The following is a 21,086-nucleotide window of genomic DNA, read 5'->3' as shown; positions in this document are numbered from 1 at the left end:
GTGTGGAGGGATGGTGATACTGTGAGATTATACTGTGTGTGGTGGGATGGTGATACTGTGAGAAGATTATACTGTGTGTGGTGGGATCGTGATACTGTGAGAAGATTATTCTGTGTGTGGTGGGATGGTGATACTGTGAGAAGATTATACTGTGTGTGGTGGGATGGTGATACTGTGAGAAGATTATACTGTGTGTGGTGGGATGGTGATACTATGAGAAGATTATACTATGTGTGGTGGGATGGTGATACTATGAGAAAATTATACTGTGTGTGGGGGATGGTGATACTGTGAGATTATACTGTGTGTGGTGGGATGGTGATACTGTGAGAAGATTATACTGTGTGTGGTGGGATGGTGATACTGTGAGAAGATTATACTGTGTGGTGGGATGGTGATACTGTGAGAAGATTATACTGTGTGGTGGGATGGTGATACTGTGAGAAGATTATACTGTGTGTGGTGGGATGGTGATACTGTGAGAAGATTATACTGTGTGTGGTGGGATGGTGATACTGTGAGAAGATTATACTGTGTGTGGTGGGAAGGTGATACTATGAGAAGATTATACTGTGTGTGGTGGGATGGTGATACTGTGAGAATATTATACTGTGTGGTGGGATGGTGATACTGTGAGAATATTATAATGTGTGTGGTGGGATGGTGATACTGTGAGAAGATTATACTGTGTGTGGTGGGATGGTGATACTGTGAGAAGATTATACTGTGTGGTGGGATGGTGGTACTGTGAGAAGATTATACTGTGTGTGGTGGGATGGTGATACTGTGAGATTATACTGTGTGTGGGGGCATGGTGATACTGTGAGAAGATTATACTGTGTGTGGGGGGATGGTGGTACTGTGAGAAGATTATACTGTGTGTGGTGGGATGGTGATACTGTGAGAAGATTATACTGTGTGTGGTGGGATGGTGATACTGTGAGAAGATTATACTGTGTGTGGTGGGATGGTGATACTGTGAGAAGATTATACTGTGTGTGGTGGGATGGTGATACTGTGAGAACATTATACTGTGTGTGGTGGGATGGTGATACTGTGAGAAGATTATACTGTGTGTGGTGGGATGGTGATACTGTGAGAACATTATACTGTGTGTGGTGGGATGGTGATACTGTGAGAAGATTATACTGTGTGGTGGGATGGTGATACTGTGAGAAGATTATACTGTGTGTGGTGGGATGGTGATACTGTGAGATTATACTGTGTGTGGTGGGATGGTGATACTGTGAGAACATTATACTGTGTGTGGTGGGATGGTGATACTGTGAGATTATACTGTGTGTGGTGGGATGGTGATACTGTGAGCAGAATATACTGTGTGTTGTGGGATGGTGGTACTGTGAGATTATACTGTGTGTGGTGGGATGGTGATACTGTGAGAAGATTATACTGTGTGTGGGGGGATGGTGATACTGTGAGAACATTATACTGTGTGTGGTGGGATGGTGATACTGTGAGATTATACTGTGTGGTGGGATGGTGATACTGTGAGAAGATTATACTGTGTGTGGTGGGATGGTGGTACTGTGAGAAGATTATACTGTGTGTGGTGGGATGGTGATACTGTGAGATTATACTGTGTGTGGTGGGATGGTGATACTGTGAGAAGATTATACTGTGTGTGGTGGGATGGTGATACTGTGAGAAGATTATACTGTGTGTGGGGGGATGGTGATACTGTGAGAAGATTATACTGTGTGTGGGGGGATGGTGATACTGTGAGAAGATTATACTGTGTGTGGGGGGATGGTGATACTGTGAGAAGATTATACTGTGTGAGCGGCACCATATATCACATAAGGGGTGTTAGAAATGGCGTCATAAGAACAAATCCTCAGGGCTGTGCGGCATTTGTACATAGACTGCCATCTGCCGTCCAGACGGGACTATGTGGAATCAATGGGAAGAGGGAGAGTTTCAGGAAGGAAGAGTCTAGATGGTGCACCAGGTCAGGTGACCTTGATGACCCAGTTTACTGTTATTATAAAGTCCATAGCCCCAAAGGAAAGGAGTGCGAGGAGGAATCTGAGGTATCGGCCATGGTAAAGTGCCCGAGGCAGCTGGGTGTGGGGCAGAACCCTGCCTGTGGGGCATAATGGGGGCATTACACTGTGTGGGGCCAAGAAAGGGGCCCTGTACTATGAGAACACTCCGTCTCCTCACTGCCTGTCTTCCATAGTGGGGTCGTATGTATCTATTACAGGAAATAGAAACGTGATGATTCTTATAAAGAGTCTCAGCGCAGAAGGGGTTAATGTCCCCCCCGCGCTCAGTAATGGGGGGTAATCTTCACATACCTCCACCTGCAGAGCAGCACTCCACATATATGGCTGCTCTGTGCACAGGACCTGTGATGAGGTCACAGGAGGGGAGGAGTCAGGGGTCACATGATCTCCGGAGTGCAGACCTCCATGGAGCCTTCTCCTCAGTCAGTGACATTCCCGCCATTATTCGCCCCTCACTACTGGCACAATTACCCCGCGCCGCCTTTTCTACACAGTGTTATGTGTGGAATGTAACGTGTGATGTCTCTGGAGGGAAATAGACCCCACACATGAGGGAATTATCCCAGTTACCGGCCGTCTACTATATGGCGGCATATGATTGTGCTATCGACTCCACACCAGGAGCTAAAATGCCCAAATCTCGGTTATTTCCTCCCTTCCAGAGTCCGGCTGAGGCCGGGGTCACACTTGGGAGAATCTCGCACGAGTCTCGCTCCTCAATACCCGGCACTGCCGCCGGCCCTCGGACCGCAGCACATAGAAATCCATGGAGCTGAACGCTCCGGTCCCGAGTGCCGGCGGCAGTGCCGGGTATTGAGGAGCGAGCCTCGTGCGAGTTTCTCTTATGTCTGACCCCGGCCTATATGTGATTATATGCTAATGTCAGAATTTATATGTGGGAAGGACGACCCAACCCGGCGCCGTATTTGGCATTGATGCTGCCCGAGGCGCTGTGAGTGGTCGCTCCCCCTATTGGGAAGTCAGACAACAGTCTCCTGCAGCCGTCAGTGTCACACGGACAAATTCTCTCCGGAGTTTTCACACCTACAGGACACCATTATAGTCTATGAGGCCACATGGATGTGATTTCTCACTGTGCGCCTGGGCAAAACTTACAGAGATTTCTCTGTTTTTTTACAGCACAACATATGAAAAGTGCTAATACAAGTCTATGGGTCCAGAAAACCTATCACACGGGTAGTATTAGTATACAGCGTGTGCGCCATCCGTGTGCTGCCTGTGATTAACACTGCAAAGTATAACAGAGCCCCATCATTTATTTACCCATCTGTGAAAACCACTGACGATAACTGATGGTAAAAACGGGCGCGCGGACCGCACACTGATGACACACGGACTGTGTCACACACAGGGTGTGTGTGATAGAGGGGTGCAAGAGGGTGCAGGGGGTTTGATCCCCTCTATCACACACCCCCTGCACCCTCTCGCTCCCCTCTATCACACCCCCCCTGCACCCTCTCGCTCCCCTCTATCACACCCCCCCTGCACCCTCTCGCTCCCCTTTATCACACCCCCCCTGCGCCCTCTTGCTCCCCTCTATCACACCCCACCTGCACCCTCTTGCTCCCCTCTATCACACCCCACCTGCACCCTCTTGCTCCCCTCTATCACACCCTCTTGTTCCCCTCTATCACACACCCCCTGCACCCTCTTGCTCCCCTCTGTCACACACCCCCTGCACCCTCTTGCTCCCGTCACACACCCCCTGCACCCTCTTGCTCCCCTCTGTCACACACCCCCTGCACCCTCTTGCTCCCCTCTGTCACACACCCCCTGCACCCTCTTGCTCCCCTCTATCACACCCCCCGCTCCTATCACACACCCCCTGCACCCTCTTGCTCCCCTCTATCACACACCCTGGCCTCATCTTCCCTGTTCCCGTCATTACCGCGGACCGTACACTGATGACACTGGCACCATCTTACACGTACGTGGTTATACACAGCTGAGTGACAGATGCTGATAAGAGCCGTTCCCATTACAGAGTAGTTACTGTCCCCATACACATTAGACTACGGTCAGCCACACCGGCAGATCTCAGCGCGCTCGGCGACACTCTGACCCTAGACCCCTAGATTAGCACACCGTGTGTTACTGAGAGAAGCCACTGACTGTTCTCCACGTTGTTACATTGTTTCTCTCCAGTTTTGTGTCACTGAAGAGGCGTCACTTCACCCAATACAAAACCCTCGGAAGGTCACGGGTTATTCAAGGTCATCACTGAGAAACAAATGCCATCAATTCACTATTACTGAGAGAAGCAGGATACATGGGACCGGCCTGTGACCCCCGGTAGGAAATCACATGTGTAAGGGCACGGGGTCGCTCTCTGGTATCAGGGAACCGTCACAGCGTGAATACAGACTCTTGTTCTAAGTCTGAGCGCCCCTTTATGGTATTGGCGGGATGTTTGGGCTCGCTGTACAATCTGGAGCCAGACGCCTCCTTGGTAATCACCTGCCTCAGCTAGGTGTATCCAGCCAAAAATGATGGAGGACCGAGCAGAGGCCGACTCTGCCCCATTATAGTCACTGACCCCATCAGCCACATCACTGACCGCTGCTCTGTGGGGTCAGATCTAAGCCCGACAGCCCCCGAATGCACAGAACAGCCTGTCACTCACACACTGCACGAGCAACATGTCCGACCACTGAGCGACAGACAGGATAAGATTGTGTACTGAGGCCACGACTTTACCACCGATGACCGATCCGTATCCTTAGGATGGGTGATCAATGTCTGATCAGTGCAACACCGCCACTCCCATCACTCACCTGTCACTGGAGGCTGGAACGGCACATACCCGACACCCCTCCATCTCCCGCAGCCTGCGCCCCTCTGTCTCATGCACCCTCTCGCTCCCCTCTATCACACACCCCCTGCACCCTCTTGCTCCCCTCTATCACACACCCCCTGCACCCTCTTGCTCCCCTCTATCACACACCCCCTGCACCCTCTTGCTCCCCTCTATCACACACCCCCTGCACCCTCTTGCTCCCCTCTATCACACACCCCCTGCACGCTCTTGCTCCCCTCTATCACACACTCCCTGCATCCTCTTGCTCCCCTCTGTCACACACTACCTGCGCCCTCTTGCTCCCCTCTATCACACACACTACCTGCACCCTCCCGCTCCCCTCTATCACACCCCCCTGCGCCCTCTCGCTCCCCTCTATCACACCCCCCCAGCGCCCTCCCGCTCCCCTCTATCACACCCCCCCTGCGCCCTCTCGCTCCCCTCTATCACACCCCCCCAGCGCCCTCCCGCTCCCCTCTATCACACCCCCCCAGCGCCCTCCTGCTCCCCTCTATCACACACACTCCCTGCACCCCTCTTGCTCCCCCTATCACACACCCCCTGCACCCTCTTGCTCCCCTCTATCACACACTCCCTGCATCCTCTTGCTCCCCTCTGTCACACACTCCCTGCGCCCTCTTGCTCCCCTCTGTCACACACACTACCTGCACCCCTCTATCACACACTCCCTGCACCCTCTTGCTCCCCACTATCACACACACTCCCTGCACCCCTCTTGCTCCCCACTATCACACACACTCCCTGCACCCCTCTTGCTCCCCTCTATCACACACCCCCTGCACCCTCTCGCTCCCCTCTATCACACACACCCTGCACCCTCCTGCTCCCCTCTATCACACACACCCTGCACCCTCTCGCTCCCCTCTATCACACACCCCCTGCACCCTCTCGCTCCCCTCTATCACACACCCCCTGCGCCCTCTATCACACACCCCCTGCACCCTCTCGCTCCCCTCTATCACACACACCCTGCACCCTCCTGCTCCCCTCTATCACACCCCCCTGCACCCTCTCGCTCCCCTCTATCACACACCCCCTGCACCCTCTCGCTCCCCTCTATCACACACCCCCTGCGCCCTCTTGCTCCCCTCTATCACACACTCCCTGCACCCTCTTGCTCCCCTCTATCACACACACTCCCTGCACCCCTCTTGCTCCCCTCTATCACACACCCCCTGCACCCTCTATCACACACTCCCTGCATCCTCTTGCTCCCCTCTGTCACACACTCCCTGCGCCCTCTTGCTCCCCTCTATCACACACACTACCTGCACCCCTCAATCACACACTCCCTGCACCCTCTTGCTCCCCTCTATCACACACACTCCCTGCACCCCTCTTGCTCCCCTCTATCACACAGCCCCTGCACCCTCTCGCTCCCCTCTATCACACACACCCTGCACCCTCTCGCTCCCCTCTATCACACACCCCCTGCACCCTCTCGCTACCCTCTATCACAAACCCCCTGCACCCTCTCGCTACCCTCTATCACACACCCCCTGCACCCTCCTGCTCCCCTCTATCACACACACCCCCTGCACCCTCTCGCTCCCCTCTATCACACACCCCCTGCACCCCTCTATCACACACCCCCTGCACCCTCTTGCTCTCCTCTATCACACACCCCCTGCACCCTCTTGCTCCCCTCTATCACACACCCCCTGCACCCCTCTATCACACACCCCTTGCACCCTCTCGCTCCCCTCTATCACACACCCCCTGCACCCTCTCGCTCCCCTCTATCACACACCCCCTGCACCGTCTCGCTCCCCTCTATCACACACCCCCTGCACCGTCTCGCTCCCCTCTATCACACACCCCCTGCACCCTCTCGCTCCCCTCTATCACACACCCCCTGCACCCTCTCGCTCCCCTCTATCACACACCCCCTGCACCCTCTCGCTCCCCTCTATCACACACCCCCTGCACCCTCTCGCTCCCCTCTATCACACACCCCCTGCACCCTCTCGCTCCCCTCCATCACACACCCCCTGCACCCTCTCGCTCCCCTCCATCACACACCCCCTGCACCCTCTCGCTCCCCTCTATCACACACCCCCTGCACCCTCTCGCTCCCCTCTATCACACACCCCCTGATCCCTCTCGCTCTCCTCTATCACACACCCCCTGCACCCTCTCGCTCCCCTCTATCACACACACCCTGCACCCTCTCGCTCCTCTCTATCACACACCCCCTGCACCCTCTCGCTCCTCTCTATCACACCCCCCCTGCACCCTCTTGCTCCCCTCTATCAAACACACCCTGCACCCTCTCGCTCCTCTCTATCACACACCCCCTGCACCCTCTCGCTCCCCTCTATCACACACCCCCTGCACCCCTCTATCACACACCCCCTGCACCCTCTCGCTCCTCTCTATCACACCCCCCCGCACCCTCCTGCTCCCCTCTATCACACACCCCCTGCACCCTCTCGCTCCCCTCTATCACACACCCCCTGCACCCCTCTATCACACACCCCCTGCACCCTCTCGCTTCCCTCTATCACACACCCCCTGCACCCCTCTCGCTCCCCTCTATCACACACCCCCTGCACCCCTCTATCACACATCCCCTGCACCCTCCTGCTCTCCTCTATCACACACCCCCTGCACCCTCTCGCTCCCCTCTATCACACACCCCCTGCGCCCTCTCGCTCCCCTCTATTACACACCCCCTGCACCCTCTCGCTCCCCTCTATCACACACCCCCTGCACCCTCTCGCTCCCCTCTATCACACACCCCCTGCACCCTCTCGCTCCCCTCTATCACACACCCCCTGCACCCTCTCGCTCCTCTCTATCACACCCCCCCTGCACCCTCTTGCTCCCCTCTATCAAACACACCCTGCACCCTCTCGCTCCTATCACACACCCCCTGCACCCTCTCGCTCCCCTCTATCACACACCCCCTGCACCCCTCTATCACACACCCCCTGCACCCTCTCGCTCCTCTCTATCACACACCCCCGCACCCTCCTGCTCCCCTCTATCACACACCCCCTGCACCCTCTCGCTCCTCTCTATCACACACCCCCTGCACCCTCTCGCTCCCCTCTATCACACACCCCCTGCACCCCTCTATCACACACCCCCTGCACCCTCTCACTCCCCTCTATCACACACCCCCTGCACCCCTCTATCACACATCCCCTGCACCCTCCTGCTCTCCTCTATCACACACCCCCTGCGCCCTCTCGCTCTCCTCTATCACACACCCCCTGCGCCCTCTCGCTCCCCTCTATTACACACCCCCTGCGCCCTCTCGCTCCCCTCTATCACACACCCCCTGCGCCCTCTCGCTCCCCTCTATCACACACCCCCTGCGCCCTCTCGCTCCCCTCTATCACACACCCCCTGCACCCTCTCGCTCTCCTCTATCACACACCCCCTGCGCCCTCTCGCTCCCCTCTATCACACACCCCCTGCACCCTCTCGCTCTCCTCTATCACACACCCCCTGCACCCTCTCGCTCTCCTCTATCACACACCCCCTGCACCCTCTTGCTCTCCTCTATCACACACCCCCTGCACCCTCTCGCTCCCCTCTATCACACACCCCCTGCACCCTCTCGCTCTCCTCTATCACACACCCCCTGCACCCTCTCGCTCCCCTCTATCACACCCCCCTGCACCCTCTCGCTCCTCTCTATCACACCCCCCCTGCACCCTCTTGCTCCCCTCTATCAAACACACCCTGCACCCTCTCGCTCCTCTCTATCACACACCCCCTGCACCCTCTCGCTCCCCTCTATCACACACCCCCTGCACCCCTCTATCACACACCCCCTGCACCCTCTCGCTCCTCTCTATCACACACCCCAGCACCCTCCTGCTCCCCTCTATCACACACCCCCTGCACCCTCTCGCTCCTCTCTATCACACACCCCCTGCACCCTCTCGCTCCCCTCTATAACACACCCCCTGCACCCCTCTATCACACACCCCCTGCACCCTCTCGCTCCCCTCTATCACACACCCCCTGCACCCCTCTATCACACACCCCCTGCACCCTCTCGCTCCTCTCTATCACACACCCCAGCACCCTCCTGCTCCCCTCTATCACACACCCCCTGCACCCTCTCGCTCCTCTCTATCACACACCCCCTGCACCCTCTCGCTCCCCTCTATAACACACCCCCTGCACCCCTCTATCACACACCCCCTGCACCCTCTCGCTCCCCTCTATCACACACCCCCTGCACCCCTCTATCACACACCCCCTGCACCCCTCTCGCTCCCCTCTATCACACACCCCCTGCACCCCTCTATCACACACCCCCTGCACCCCTCTATCACACACCCCCTGCACCCTCCTGCTCTCCTCTATCACACACCCCCTGCGCCCCTCTATCACACATCCCCTGCACCCTCTTGCTCCCCTCTATCACACACCCCCTGCACCCTCTCGCTCCCCTCTATCACACACCCCCTGCACCCTCTCGCTCTCCTCTATCACACACCCCCTGCACCCTCTCGCTCTCCTCTATCACACACCCCCTGCACCCTCTCGCTCTCCTCTATCACACACCCCCTGCACCCTCTCGCTCTCTATCTACACCCCCTGCACCCTCTCGCTCCCCTCTATCACACACCCCCTGCACCCTCTCGCTCCCCTCTATCACACACCCCCTGCACCCTCTCGCTCCTCTCTATCACACCCCCCCTGCACCCTCTCGCTCCCCTCTATCAAACACACCCTGCACCCTCTCGCTCCTCTCTATCACACACCCCCTGCACCCTCTCGCTCCTCTCTATCACACACCCCCGCACCCTCCTGCTCCCCTCTATCACACACCCCCTGCGCCCTCTCGCTCCCCTCTATCACACACCCCCTGCGCCCTCTCGCTCCCCTCTATCACACACCCCCTGCGCCCTCTCGCTCCCCTCTATCACACACCCCCTGCGCCCTCTCGCTCCCCTCTATCACACACCCCCTGCGCCCTCTCGCTCCCCTCTATCACACACCCCCTGCGCCCTCTCGCTCCCCTCTATCACACACCCCCTGCGCCCTCTCGCTCCCCTCTATCACACACCCCCTGCGCCCTCTCGCTCCCCTCTATCACACACCCCCTGCGCCCTCTCGCTCCCCTCTATCACACACCCCCTGCCCCCTCTCGCTCCCCTCTATCACACACCCCCTGCCCCCTCTCGCTCCCCTCTATCACACACCCCCTGCCCCCTCTCGCTCCCCTCTATCACACACCCCCTGCCCCCTCTCGCTCCCCTCTATCACACACCCCCTGCGCCCTCTCGCTCCCCTCTATCACACACCCCCTGCGCCCTCTCGCTCCCCTCTATCACACACCCCCTGCGCCCTCTCGCTCCCCTCTATCACACACCCCCTGCGCCCTCTCGCTCCCCTCTATCACACACCCCCTGCGCCCTCTCGCTCCCCTCTATCACACACCCCCTGCGCCCTCTCGCTCCCCTCTATCACACACCCCCTGCGCCCTCTCGCTCCCCTCTATCACACACCCCTTGCGCCCTCTCGCTCCCCTCTATCACACACCCCCTGCGCCCTCTCGCTCCCCTCTATCACACACCCCCTGCGCCCTCTCGCTCCCCTCTATCACACACCCCCTGCGCCCTCTCGCTCCCCTCTATCACACACCCCCTGCGCCCTCTCGCTCCCCTCTATCACACACCCCCTGCGCCCTCTCGCTCCCCTCTATCACACACCCCCTGCGCCCTCCCGCTCCCCTCTATCACACACCCCCTGCGCCCTCCCGCTCCCCTCTATCACACACCCCCTGCGCCCTCCCGCTCCCCTCTATCACACACCCCCTGCGCCCTCCCGCTCCCCTCTATCACACACCCCCTGCGCCCTCCCGCTCCCCTCTATCACACACCCCCTGCCCCCTCTCGCTCCCCTCTATCACACACCCCCTGCGCCCTCTCGCTCCCCTCTATCACACACCCCCTGCGCCCTCTCGCTCCCCTCTATCACACACCCCCTGCGCCCTCTCGCTCCCCTCTATCACACACCCCCTGCGCCCTCTCGCTCCCCTCTATCACACACCCCCTGCGCCCTCTCGCTCCCCTCTATCACACACCCCCTGCGCCCTCTCGCTCCCCTCTATCACACACCCCCTGCGCCCTCTCGCTCCCCTCTATCACACACCCCCTGCGCCCTCTCGCTCCCCTCTATCACACACCCCCTGCGCCCTCTCGCTCCCCTCTATCACACACCCCCTGCGCCCTCTCGCTCCCCTCTATCACACACCCCCTGCGCCCTCTCGCTCCCCTCTATCACACACCCCCTGCGCCCTCTCGCTCCCCTCTATCACACACCCCCTGCGCCCTCTCGCTCCCCTCTATCACACACCCCCTGCGCCCTCTCGCTCCCCTCTATCACACACCCCCTGCGCCCTCTCGCTCCCCTCTATCACACACCCCCTGCGCCCTCTCGCTCCCCTCTATCACACACCCCCTGCCCCCTCTCGCTCCTCTCTATCACACACCCCCTGCGCCCTCTCGCTCCCCTCTATCACACACCCCCTGCGCCCTCTCGCTCCCCTCTATCACACACCCCCTGCCCCCTCTCGCTCCCCTCTATCACACACCCCCTGCCCCCTCTCGCTCCCCTCTATCACACACCCCCTGCGCCCTCCCGCTCCCCTCTATCACACACCCCCTGCGCCCTCCCGCTCCCCTCTATCACACACCCCCTGCGCCCTCCCGCTCCCCTCTATCACACACCCCCTGCCCCCTCTCGCTCCCCTCTATCACACACCCCCTGCCCCCTCTCGCTCCCCTCTATCACACACCCCCTGCGCCCTCTCGCTCCTCTCTATCACACACCCCCTGCGCCCTCTCGCTCCCCTCTATCACACACCCCCTGCACCCTCTCGCTCCCCTCTATCACACACCCCCTGCACCCTCTCGCTCCCCTCTATCACACACCCCCTGCACCCTCTCGCTCCCCTCTATCACACACCCCCTGCACCCTCTCGCTCCCCTCTATCACACACCCCCTGCACCCTCCTGCTCCCCTCTATCACACACCCCCTGCACCCTCTCGCTCCCCTCTATCACACACCCCCTGCACCCTCTCGCTCCCCTCTATCACACACCCCCTGCACCCTCCTGCTCCCCTCTATCACACACCCCCTGCACCCTCTCGCTCCCCTCTATCACACACCCCCTGCACCCTCTCGCTCCCCTCTATCACACACCCCCTGCACCCTCTCGCTCCCCTCTATCACACACCCCCTGCACCCTCTCGCTCCCCTCTATCACACACCCCCTGCACCCTCTCGCTCCCCTCTATCACACACCCCCTGCACCCTCCTGCTCCCCTCTATCACACACCCCCTGCACCCTCTCGCTCCCCTCTATCACACACCCCCTGCACCCTCTCGCTCCCCTCTATCACACACCCCCTGCGCCCTCTCGCTCCCCTCTATCACACACCCCCTGCACCCTCTCGCTCCCCTCTATCATACACCCCCTGCACCCTCTCGCTCCTCTCTATCACACACCCCCTGCACCCTCCTGCTCCCCTCTATCACACACCCCCTGCACCCTCCTGCTCCCCTCTATCACACACCCCCTGCACCCTCCTGCTCCCCTCTATCACACACCCCCTGCACCCTCCTGCTCCCCTCTATCACACACCCCCTGCCCCCTCCTGCTCCCCTCTATCACACACCCTCTGTCCTCCCCATGTTCCCTGTTCCCGCCATTACCTCTCACAAGTTTCCCATATCTTTCAGCTTTCAGCCTGCAAACTCTCTGGCTCCTCCCCCATTGCGGCACATGGTCGTGACGTCACCGCAGGTCCTGTACCATCCAGTCACATGTCATGTCTTCCGGCGGGGATGTGGCAGCCAGTGAGGCCCCTGATCATGTGACCCCTGACTCCTCCCCTTCTGTGACCTCATCACAGGTCCTGTGCACAGAGCAGTCATATATGTGGCAGACGCTCCTGGACCTTCTGCTTTCTGGGCCGGTTCCTCCTGTGAGTCCTATTAACCCTTTCGCTCCCTGTCTTCTCCTTTCTGACAGGACAATCTCTGAATTCGGACAGTGTGACAGGAATTTCAGCAATGTGGAAGGAGAAAATGACAATGTTACTGTTTTCCTCACAGAAATGTGACTTTCCCCCAATGTATCATTGTCCTACAGGTGACAGGAGCGCTGAGGCCGCACAGTGCGCCGTGTCTCCTGAGTGCCGATACCCCACAGGCTCGGGAGGGAAGGGGCGCCATTGTGGCTGGGATAGACGGCGGACGCCGTGTGACGTGTGAAGAGCTCTGACACCAGAACAGCAGAGACCCCACAAGTGGCCCCATGTTACCCCCTCCACCTCTGGGGGGCTCCTCTAGGGGGCAGGGAGGATTATTAACCCTCAGGGGTCACAGAATTGTGTAACATTGAGCGGAGGAATGAAATGTTCCCACTAAAATGTCGCTCCGTCCCCAAGTCTGTAATTATCACACGGGAGAAGAGGAGAAAACAGAAACCACTTGTTCCACAATTTCCCCTGAGCGCCGATACCCCATAAGGGGCCGGACACTCCTCAGGAGGGAAGGAGCGCCGTCTGACAGGGCTGAGTCTGCTCTTATGGTGTTAGGGGCCATGTCACATTATCAGAGCCCCCAATAAGAGGCGCCATGTTACACCCGCCACCTCTCAATTACTCATCTGTGGCCCAGAATTTTATACCATTGGGCGATGAAGAAACATTTTACCACAAAAAATAGTTTTCTCCCCAGAGTTTACCTTTATACAAGGGGAAATAGGTAAGAATGGCCCCAAAATGTGTCCGACAATTCCCGATGACTGTCCAGCGCTTCATGCCCACCCGGCGAGGCTTGGGAGGGAAGACGCTATTGGATTCCTGGAGAACACATTTTCTCAGGATACAGTAGGGAGAATAAGTCTTTGATGTTCTGCCGATTTTCCAGGTTTCCCCCTACAGAGAATGGAGAGGTCGGTAATTGTTATTGTAGGAAGACCACCTGTGAGAGACAGAATCTAACAATAAATAACAGAAGATCACACCCTATGATTTCTAAGGAATTAATGGGAATTTTATTGCATGAAATAAGTATTTGACACAATAGAGAAACAGGATTTTTGCCCCCCCCCATACAGATCTTCTCCAGATATTTCAGTCTTCGGGGCTGTCGCTTGGTAACATTGAGTTTCCGCTCCTCCACAGATTTTCTGTTGGGTTCAGGTCTGGAGACCGGCTAGGCCACTCCAGGACCCTGACATTCTTCTTTAGTAGCCACTCCTTAGTTTCCCTGTCTCTGTGTTTTGGGTCATTGTTCTGCTCAATGACCCAGCCTCGACCCATCTTCAATGCTGTTACTGAGAGAAGGAGGTTGTTAGCCAAAATCTCCCGGTACATGACCCCATCCATCCTTCCTTCAATACGTTGCAGTTGTCCTGTCCCCTTTGCAGAAAAGCACCCCCAAAGTATGATGTTTCCCCCACTAGGCTTCACGGTTGGGACTGTGTTCTTGGGGTTGTACTCATCCTTCTTGTTCCTCCTCACATATGTATGGAGTTGATACCCAAAAATTCTCTTTTGGTCTCATCTGACCACTTGACCTTCTCCCATGCCTCCTCTGGATCATCCAGATGGTCATTGGCGACCTTCAAATAGGCCTGGACATGTGCTGGCATGAGCAGGGGAACCTTGCGTGCCTTGCAGGATTTTAATCCATGACAGCATCATGTATTGCTAACTGTAATGTTTGAGACTGTGGTCCCAGATCTCTTCAAGTCATTGACCAGGTCCTCGTCCCATGTAGTTCTGGCCTGATTCCTGACCTTTCTCAGAATCACCCTTACTCTACGAGGCGAGATCTTGCATGGAGCCCCAGACTGCGGAAGATCAGTCATCTTGTATTTCTTCAATGTTTCTAATAATTGCACCAACAGTTGCCTTCTCACCTAGCTGCTTGCCTATTGTCCTGTAGCTCATCCCAGCCTTGTGCAGGTCTACAATTTTTTCCCTGGTGTCCTTGGACAGCTCTTTGGTCTTGGCCATTGTGGAGAGGTTGGGAGTGTGATTGAGTGTGTGGACAGGTTTCTAGTATACAGGTAATAAGTTTAAATAGGTGCAATTAATACAGGTAATGAGTGCAGAGTAGGAGGCTTCATAAAGAAAAACTAACAGGTCTGTGAGAGCCAGAATTCTGGCTAGTTGGCAGGTGATCAAATACTACTTTACTACTTTCATCCAATAAAATTTAATTTACTTATTTAGAAAACATACAATGTGATTTTCTGTTTTTTATTTTTACATTTTGTCTCACAGTTGAAGTGTACCTGCAATAAAAATTACAGACCTCTTCATTCTTTGTAGGTTGGAAAACTTGCAAAATTGCCAGCATAACAAATACTTATTTTCCCCACTGTAGTTTGTGGACTCCATATACAGTATGTGGGCCCTGCTATATACTATGTGGGCTGTGCTATATACTATGTGGGCTGTGCTATATGCTATGTGGGCCGTGCTATATACTATGTGGACTGTGCTATATACTATGTGGGCTGTGTTATATACTATGTGGACTGTGCTATATACTATGTGGGCCGTGCTATATACTATGTGGGCTGTGCTATATACTATGTGGGCTGTGCTATATACTATTTTGGCTGTGCTATATACTATGTGGGCTGTGCTATATACTATGTGGGCTGTGCTATATACTATGTCGCTGTGCTATATACTACGTGGACTGTGTTATATACTACGTGGGCTGTGTTATATACTACGTGGGCTGTGTTATATACTATGTGGGCTGGGCTATATACTATGTGGGCTGTGCTATATACTACGTGGACTGTTATATACTACGTGGGCTGTGTTATATACTATGTGGCTGTGCTATATACTATGTGGCTGTGCTATATACTATGTGGCTGTGCTATATACTATGTGGCTGTGCTATATACTATGTGGGCTGTGCTATATACTATGTGGGCCGTGCTATATACTATGTGGGCCGTGCTATATACTATGTGGGCCGTGCTATATACTATGTGGGCCGTGCTATATACTATGTGGGCCGTGCTATATACTATGTGGGCTGTGCTATATGCTATGTGGGTTGTGTTATATGCTATGTGGGCTGTGCTGTATGCTATGTGGACTGTGTTATATACTATGTGGCTGTGCTATATACTATGTGGGCTGTGTTATATACTATGTGGACTGTGTTATATACTATGTGGCTGTGCTATATACTATGTGGGCTGTGCTATATACTATGTGGGCTGTGCTGTATACTATGTGGGCTGTGCTGTATACTATGTGGGCTGTGCTGTATACTATGTGGGCTGTGCTGTATACTATGTGGGCTGTGCTGTATACTATGTGGGCTGTGCTGTATACTATGTGGGCTGTGCTATATACTATGTGGGCTGTGCTATATACTATGTGGGCTGTGCTATATACTATGGGCTGTGCTATATACTATGTGGGCTGTGTTATATACTATGTGGGCTGTGTTATATACTATGTGGGCTGTGCTATATACTCTGTGAGCTGTGCTATATACTATGTGAGCTGTGCTATATACTATGTGGGCTGTGCTGTATACTATGTGGGCTGTACTGTATACTATGTGGGCTGTGTTATATACTATGTGGGCTGTGCTATATACTATGTAGGCTGTGTTATATACAACGTGGCTGTGCTATATACTATGTGGCTGTGCTGTATACTATGTGGGCTGTGTTATATACTATGTGGGCTGTGTTATATACTATGTGGGCTGTGTTATATACTATGTGGGCTGTGCTATATACTATGTGAACTGTGCTATATACTATGTGGGCTGTGCTATATACTATGTGGGCTGTGCTATATACTATGTGGGCTGTGTTATATACTATGTGGGCTGTGCTATATACTATGTGAACTGTGCTATATACTATGTGGGCTGTGCTATATACTATGTGGGCTGTGCTATATACTATGTGGGCTGTGCTATATACTATGTGAGCTGTGCTATATACTATGTGGGCTGTGCTATATACTATGTGGGCTGTGCTATATACTATGTGAGCTGTGCTATATACTATGTGGGCTGTGCTGTATACTATGTGGGCTGTGCTGTATACTATGTGGGCTGTGCTGTATACTATGTGGGCTGTGCTATATACTATGTGGGCTGTGCTATATACTATGTGAGCTGTGCTATATACTATGTGGGCTGTGCTATATACTATGTGAGCTGTGCTATATACTATGTGGGCTGTGCTATATACTATGTGAGCTGTGCTATATACTATGTGGGCTGTGCTGTATACTATGTGGGCTGTACTGTATACTATGTGGGCTGTGTAATATACTATGTGGGCTGTGCTATATACTATGTAGGCTGTGTTATATACAACGTGGCTGTGTTATATACTATGTGGGCTGTGTTATAATATTATTGGGGGGTATATTATATTCTATGGGGGAGGCTGTGTTATATACTATGTGGGCTACATTATATTCTATATGGAGGACTATGGGAAGTGTATAATACTATATGGAAGACTGAGCAGTGTATTTTAATATATGGAGGACTATAGGGAGTGTATTATACTATATAGAGGACTATGGGGCACATAATAATATATGGAGGACTATAGGGAGTGTATTATACTATATAGAGGACTATGGGGCACATATTATATGGAGGACTATGAGGTGTGGATTTTACAATATGGAGGACTGCACATTATAATATATGTCGGACTATGGTGTGAATAATACTAAACAAGCAAAATGCTGCATATTCATTGAGTGATTGGATTGTTTATGCCGGAAGAAAAATCATTGTTCTCAGCAGCACATCGCCGGTGTAAACTGTAGATGTGCTGCTGATAACATGATACTGTCTGGGGACAGATTGATCTAATAGTGATTGTTCTGTTCCCATCATTATTCCTCAGCCAGTGGAAAGAGGCCGGGAAACAAGTGTGGAACGATTTCAATATTGTCAATCATGCTTGTTTAGCGGCCTGAACTCAGCGCATGCAACTACAACCGAAATGCTCCTGTGTGATGTGCCATATGTCAGCATTTGGGCCCCATTTTAAACTTTGCCTAGGGCCCCACTTTGCCTAAAACCGGCCCTGTGTGTCACAGTAAGTTTGTAAAACCATTTAGCTCAGGATAATTGGATAAACAGGTCAGGTATAAGGGGTAAAGGATAGGGAAGGTGAACCGTGACTCACAGGCACAACCCTCCATCCTTCTACCAAACCCCCCACGGTGACCGGAGAGGAGCATGGCCGTTTATGAGCCTCAGTCGGTCTCTGGAAGGGAGGAAATAAACGAGATTTCAGCAGATTAGTTTCAATAAATTTTTATTTAGAAACTTATTAAACCAAGTCCAAGTTATGATCTCCCATGCAAGGGAGCATAAGCTAACAATTTACCATACATTCAATAAACTTCAAATAATATAAGGGGAGACAGGACATAGACAGGGGTAGGGAAAGGCACAAAGGATTTATTTATACGATATCCAATAATCTATAATGGTATCATCAATGACCAATCCAGGGCGATTAAAGCAGTTATGCAACTCACTATTGTAGGATCATATCTGAATCCCGTCCCAGGCCGTGATCAGTTCTCAATTGGCTACAGAGAGAGCCTCCGTGCCTGATCCAGTCGAGTATCTGAGTGAAGCTCCATCCAGGGATGCCAAACCCTGAAGAAAGAATCCCACCTGTCGGTTCTAGTTGCTTCTATTCTTTTATATAACATAATGTCGTTCATCTTCTCTTTCACCATAGATATTGGCAGTGAGGGCGACTTCCACTTTGCCGCAATGTGGATTTTAGTGACCATACATAAGTAGTTTACTAGCTTCTGAAATCTTTCTGGAAGCCGGGAAGGCCTGGTTCCCAGTAAAAGGGTAGAAGGTTCCAGATTAACCGGTCCACCATACATCTGTGCTATCAGACGCTTCACCTTCTCCCAAAGCCCAGAAACCACCGTACAAGACCACCAAATATGTCTCATGTCACCAGATATTCCACAGCCCCAAAACAGTCTCCCGAGATATTGGGAAAAATGCTGTGAATTTTTTCTGGTCCATAATAGACTCTGTGCAATAGTTTTAAGGAGGTCTCCACAAGGGAAGTCTGGTGACTACCTCATGATAGGGTGTCATAGCTACGATACCATTCATCAATTGACTGTTCAAACCCCGAATCCTCCTCCCACTGTAACATATACTTCAATTTTTTATCATCTTCTGGAGAATTTATAGCATAGTAGATCAATGAGATCGTTCCCCTGCCCAAAGGGTCATTTAGACATTAATTTTCAAACCTCGTTGCCCTGAGAGTAGTACCGCTCGGGAGGATCTGCTTTGCAAAGTGGGAGATCTGGTTCAATCGCATTACGTCCCTAACTGGAGGTTCAAATATTTGAACAAATTCCTGTCTGTCAAGTAAGGCTGTGTTCACACACAGCGTTTTTTTAGCGGTATTTTTAGCGGTTTTTCCAATAAAACCGCTAAAAATAAGCTTCCCATTCATTTCTATGCATTTTTCACCACGAAAAAAAACGCATCACGGTAAAAAACGCAGCATGCTCAATAATTACGCAGATTTTTCCGCGTTTCTGGCTAGTTATATGCGTTTTGAAAACGCAGAAAAAAAACACACAAAAAACACGCGCAGAAAAAAACGCGCGGTTTCTGGAAAGGGAGTCAGGTTTTTCAGCAGAAAATTTCTGCTACGTGTGCACTTAGCCTAAGATATTAAATGGGGAACACAAATGTTTAAGGCTATGTGCACACGTAGCAGAAATTTTCTGCTGAAAAACCTGACTCCCTTTCCAGAAACCGCGCGTTTTTTTCTGCGCGTTTTCCGCGTGGTTTTTTTGCGTTTTTTTCCGCGTAGTTTCTAGACACATGGAAAAAGCCAGAAACGCGGAACAAAACGCGAAATTAATGAGCATGCTGCGTTTTTTACAGCGATGCGTTTTTTTTTTTCGCGGTAAAAAACGCATCAATGTGCACAAAAAGTGCAAAATTAATGGGAAGCTTCTTTTTCGCGTTTGCCAAAAAAACCGCGATAAAAACGCTGTGTGTGAACACAGCCTAAGTATATGAATACCTTTCAGCTTCCACCAAGAAAACATTTGTGGCTCAAGACCTGGCGGGAACATGGGGTTTTGTAATATAGCTGTCAGGGGAGAAGGGCTTGATTGTAAGTTATATTTAAACTTTCCTCCAAAGAAGCAACGAGTGGACTGTAAAAGGAGCCACATTCATTAACCCCCGTGGAAGTCGGTCTGTGGTCCACATTAGGCCTGATAAAGAGAATGGTTTGGAGAGAAATGATTCCAGAATAACCCATCTCGGACTATTGGGATATCAACACGCACTTATTAATGGAGCAATCTGTGCCGACTTGTAATAAAGTGTAAAATTAGGGAGAGATAAACCCCCTTCTTTTCTGTGACGGAACATAAGTTTTTGCACAATTCTGGGTTGTTTTCCTAGCCAAAGAAACTTAGACATCATAGAGTGTGAATGAGTGAACGTTCTGGCTGGTACCATAATTGGGAGGGACCTAAATAGATACAGTCATATGTAAAAGTTTGGGCACCCCTATTAATGTTAACCTTTTTTCTTTATAACAAGCTATTTCAGTTTCATATATCTAATAACTGATGGACTCAGTTATATTTCTGGATTTTAATGAGGTTTATTGTATTAACAGAAAATGTGCAATCTGCATTTAAACAAAATTTGACTGGTGCAAAAGTATGGGCACCCTTATCATTTTCTTGATTTGAACACTCCTAACTACTTTTTACTGACTTCCTGAAGCACTAAATTGGTTTTGTAACCTCATTGAGCTTTGAACTTCATAGCCAGGTGTATCCAATCATGAGAAAAGGTATTTAAGGTGGCCACTTGCAAGTAGTTCTCCTATTTGATTCTCCTATGAAGAGTGGCATCATGGGCTCCTCAAAACAACTCTCAAATGATCTGAAAACAAAGATTATTCAACATAGCTTTTCAGGGGAAGGATACAAAAAGTTGTCTCAGAGATTTAACCTGTCAGTTTCCACTGTGAGGAACATAGTAAGGAAATGGAAGAACACAGGCACAGTTCTTGTTAAGCCCAGAAGTGGCAGGCCAAGAAAAATATCAGAAAAGCAGAGAAGAAGAATGGTGAGAACAGTCAAGGACAATCCACAGACCACCTCCAAAGACCTGCAGCATCATCTTGCTGCAG

The 21,086-nt window shown here is 52.6% G+C and overlaps 1 protein-coding gene across 1 annotated transcript in view; it reads right to left on the bottom strand.

Moving 5' to 3' along the window:
* LOC141082466 (uncharacterized) overlaps positions 1–12,735 on the bottom strand; it is a 98,267-nt gene extending 85,532 nt beyond the window's left edge. The window contains exon 1 of the mRNA XM_073566407.1: positions 12,554–12,735. The gene's annotated coding sequence lies outside the window, so the exon portion shown is untranslated. The remainder of the gene's footprint in view (positions 1–12,553) is intronic.
* Positions 12,736–21,086: the final 8,351 nt, after the last annotated feature.

This window comes from Dendrobates tinctorius, unplaced genomic scaffold (genome assembly GCF_039654945.1).
Source record: "Dendrobates tinctorius isolate UK_male_01 unplaced genomic scaffold, ASM3965494v1 ptg000017l, whole genome shotgun sequence".
Lineage (NCBI taxonomy): Eukaryota > Metazoa > Chordata > Amphibia > Anura > Dendrobatidae > Dendrobates > Dendrobates tinctorius.
This window is presented reverse-complemented; position numbering and strand designations above follow the sequence as displayed.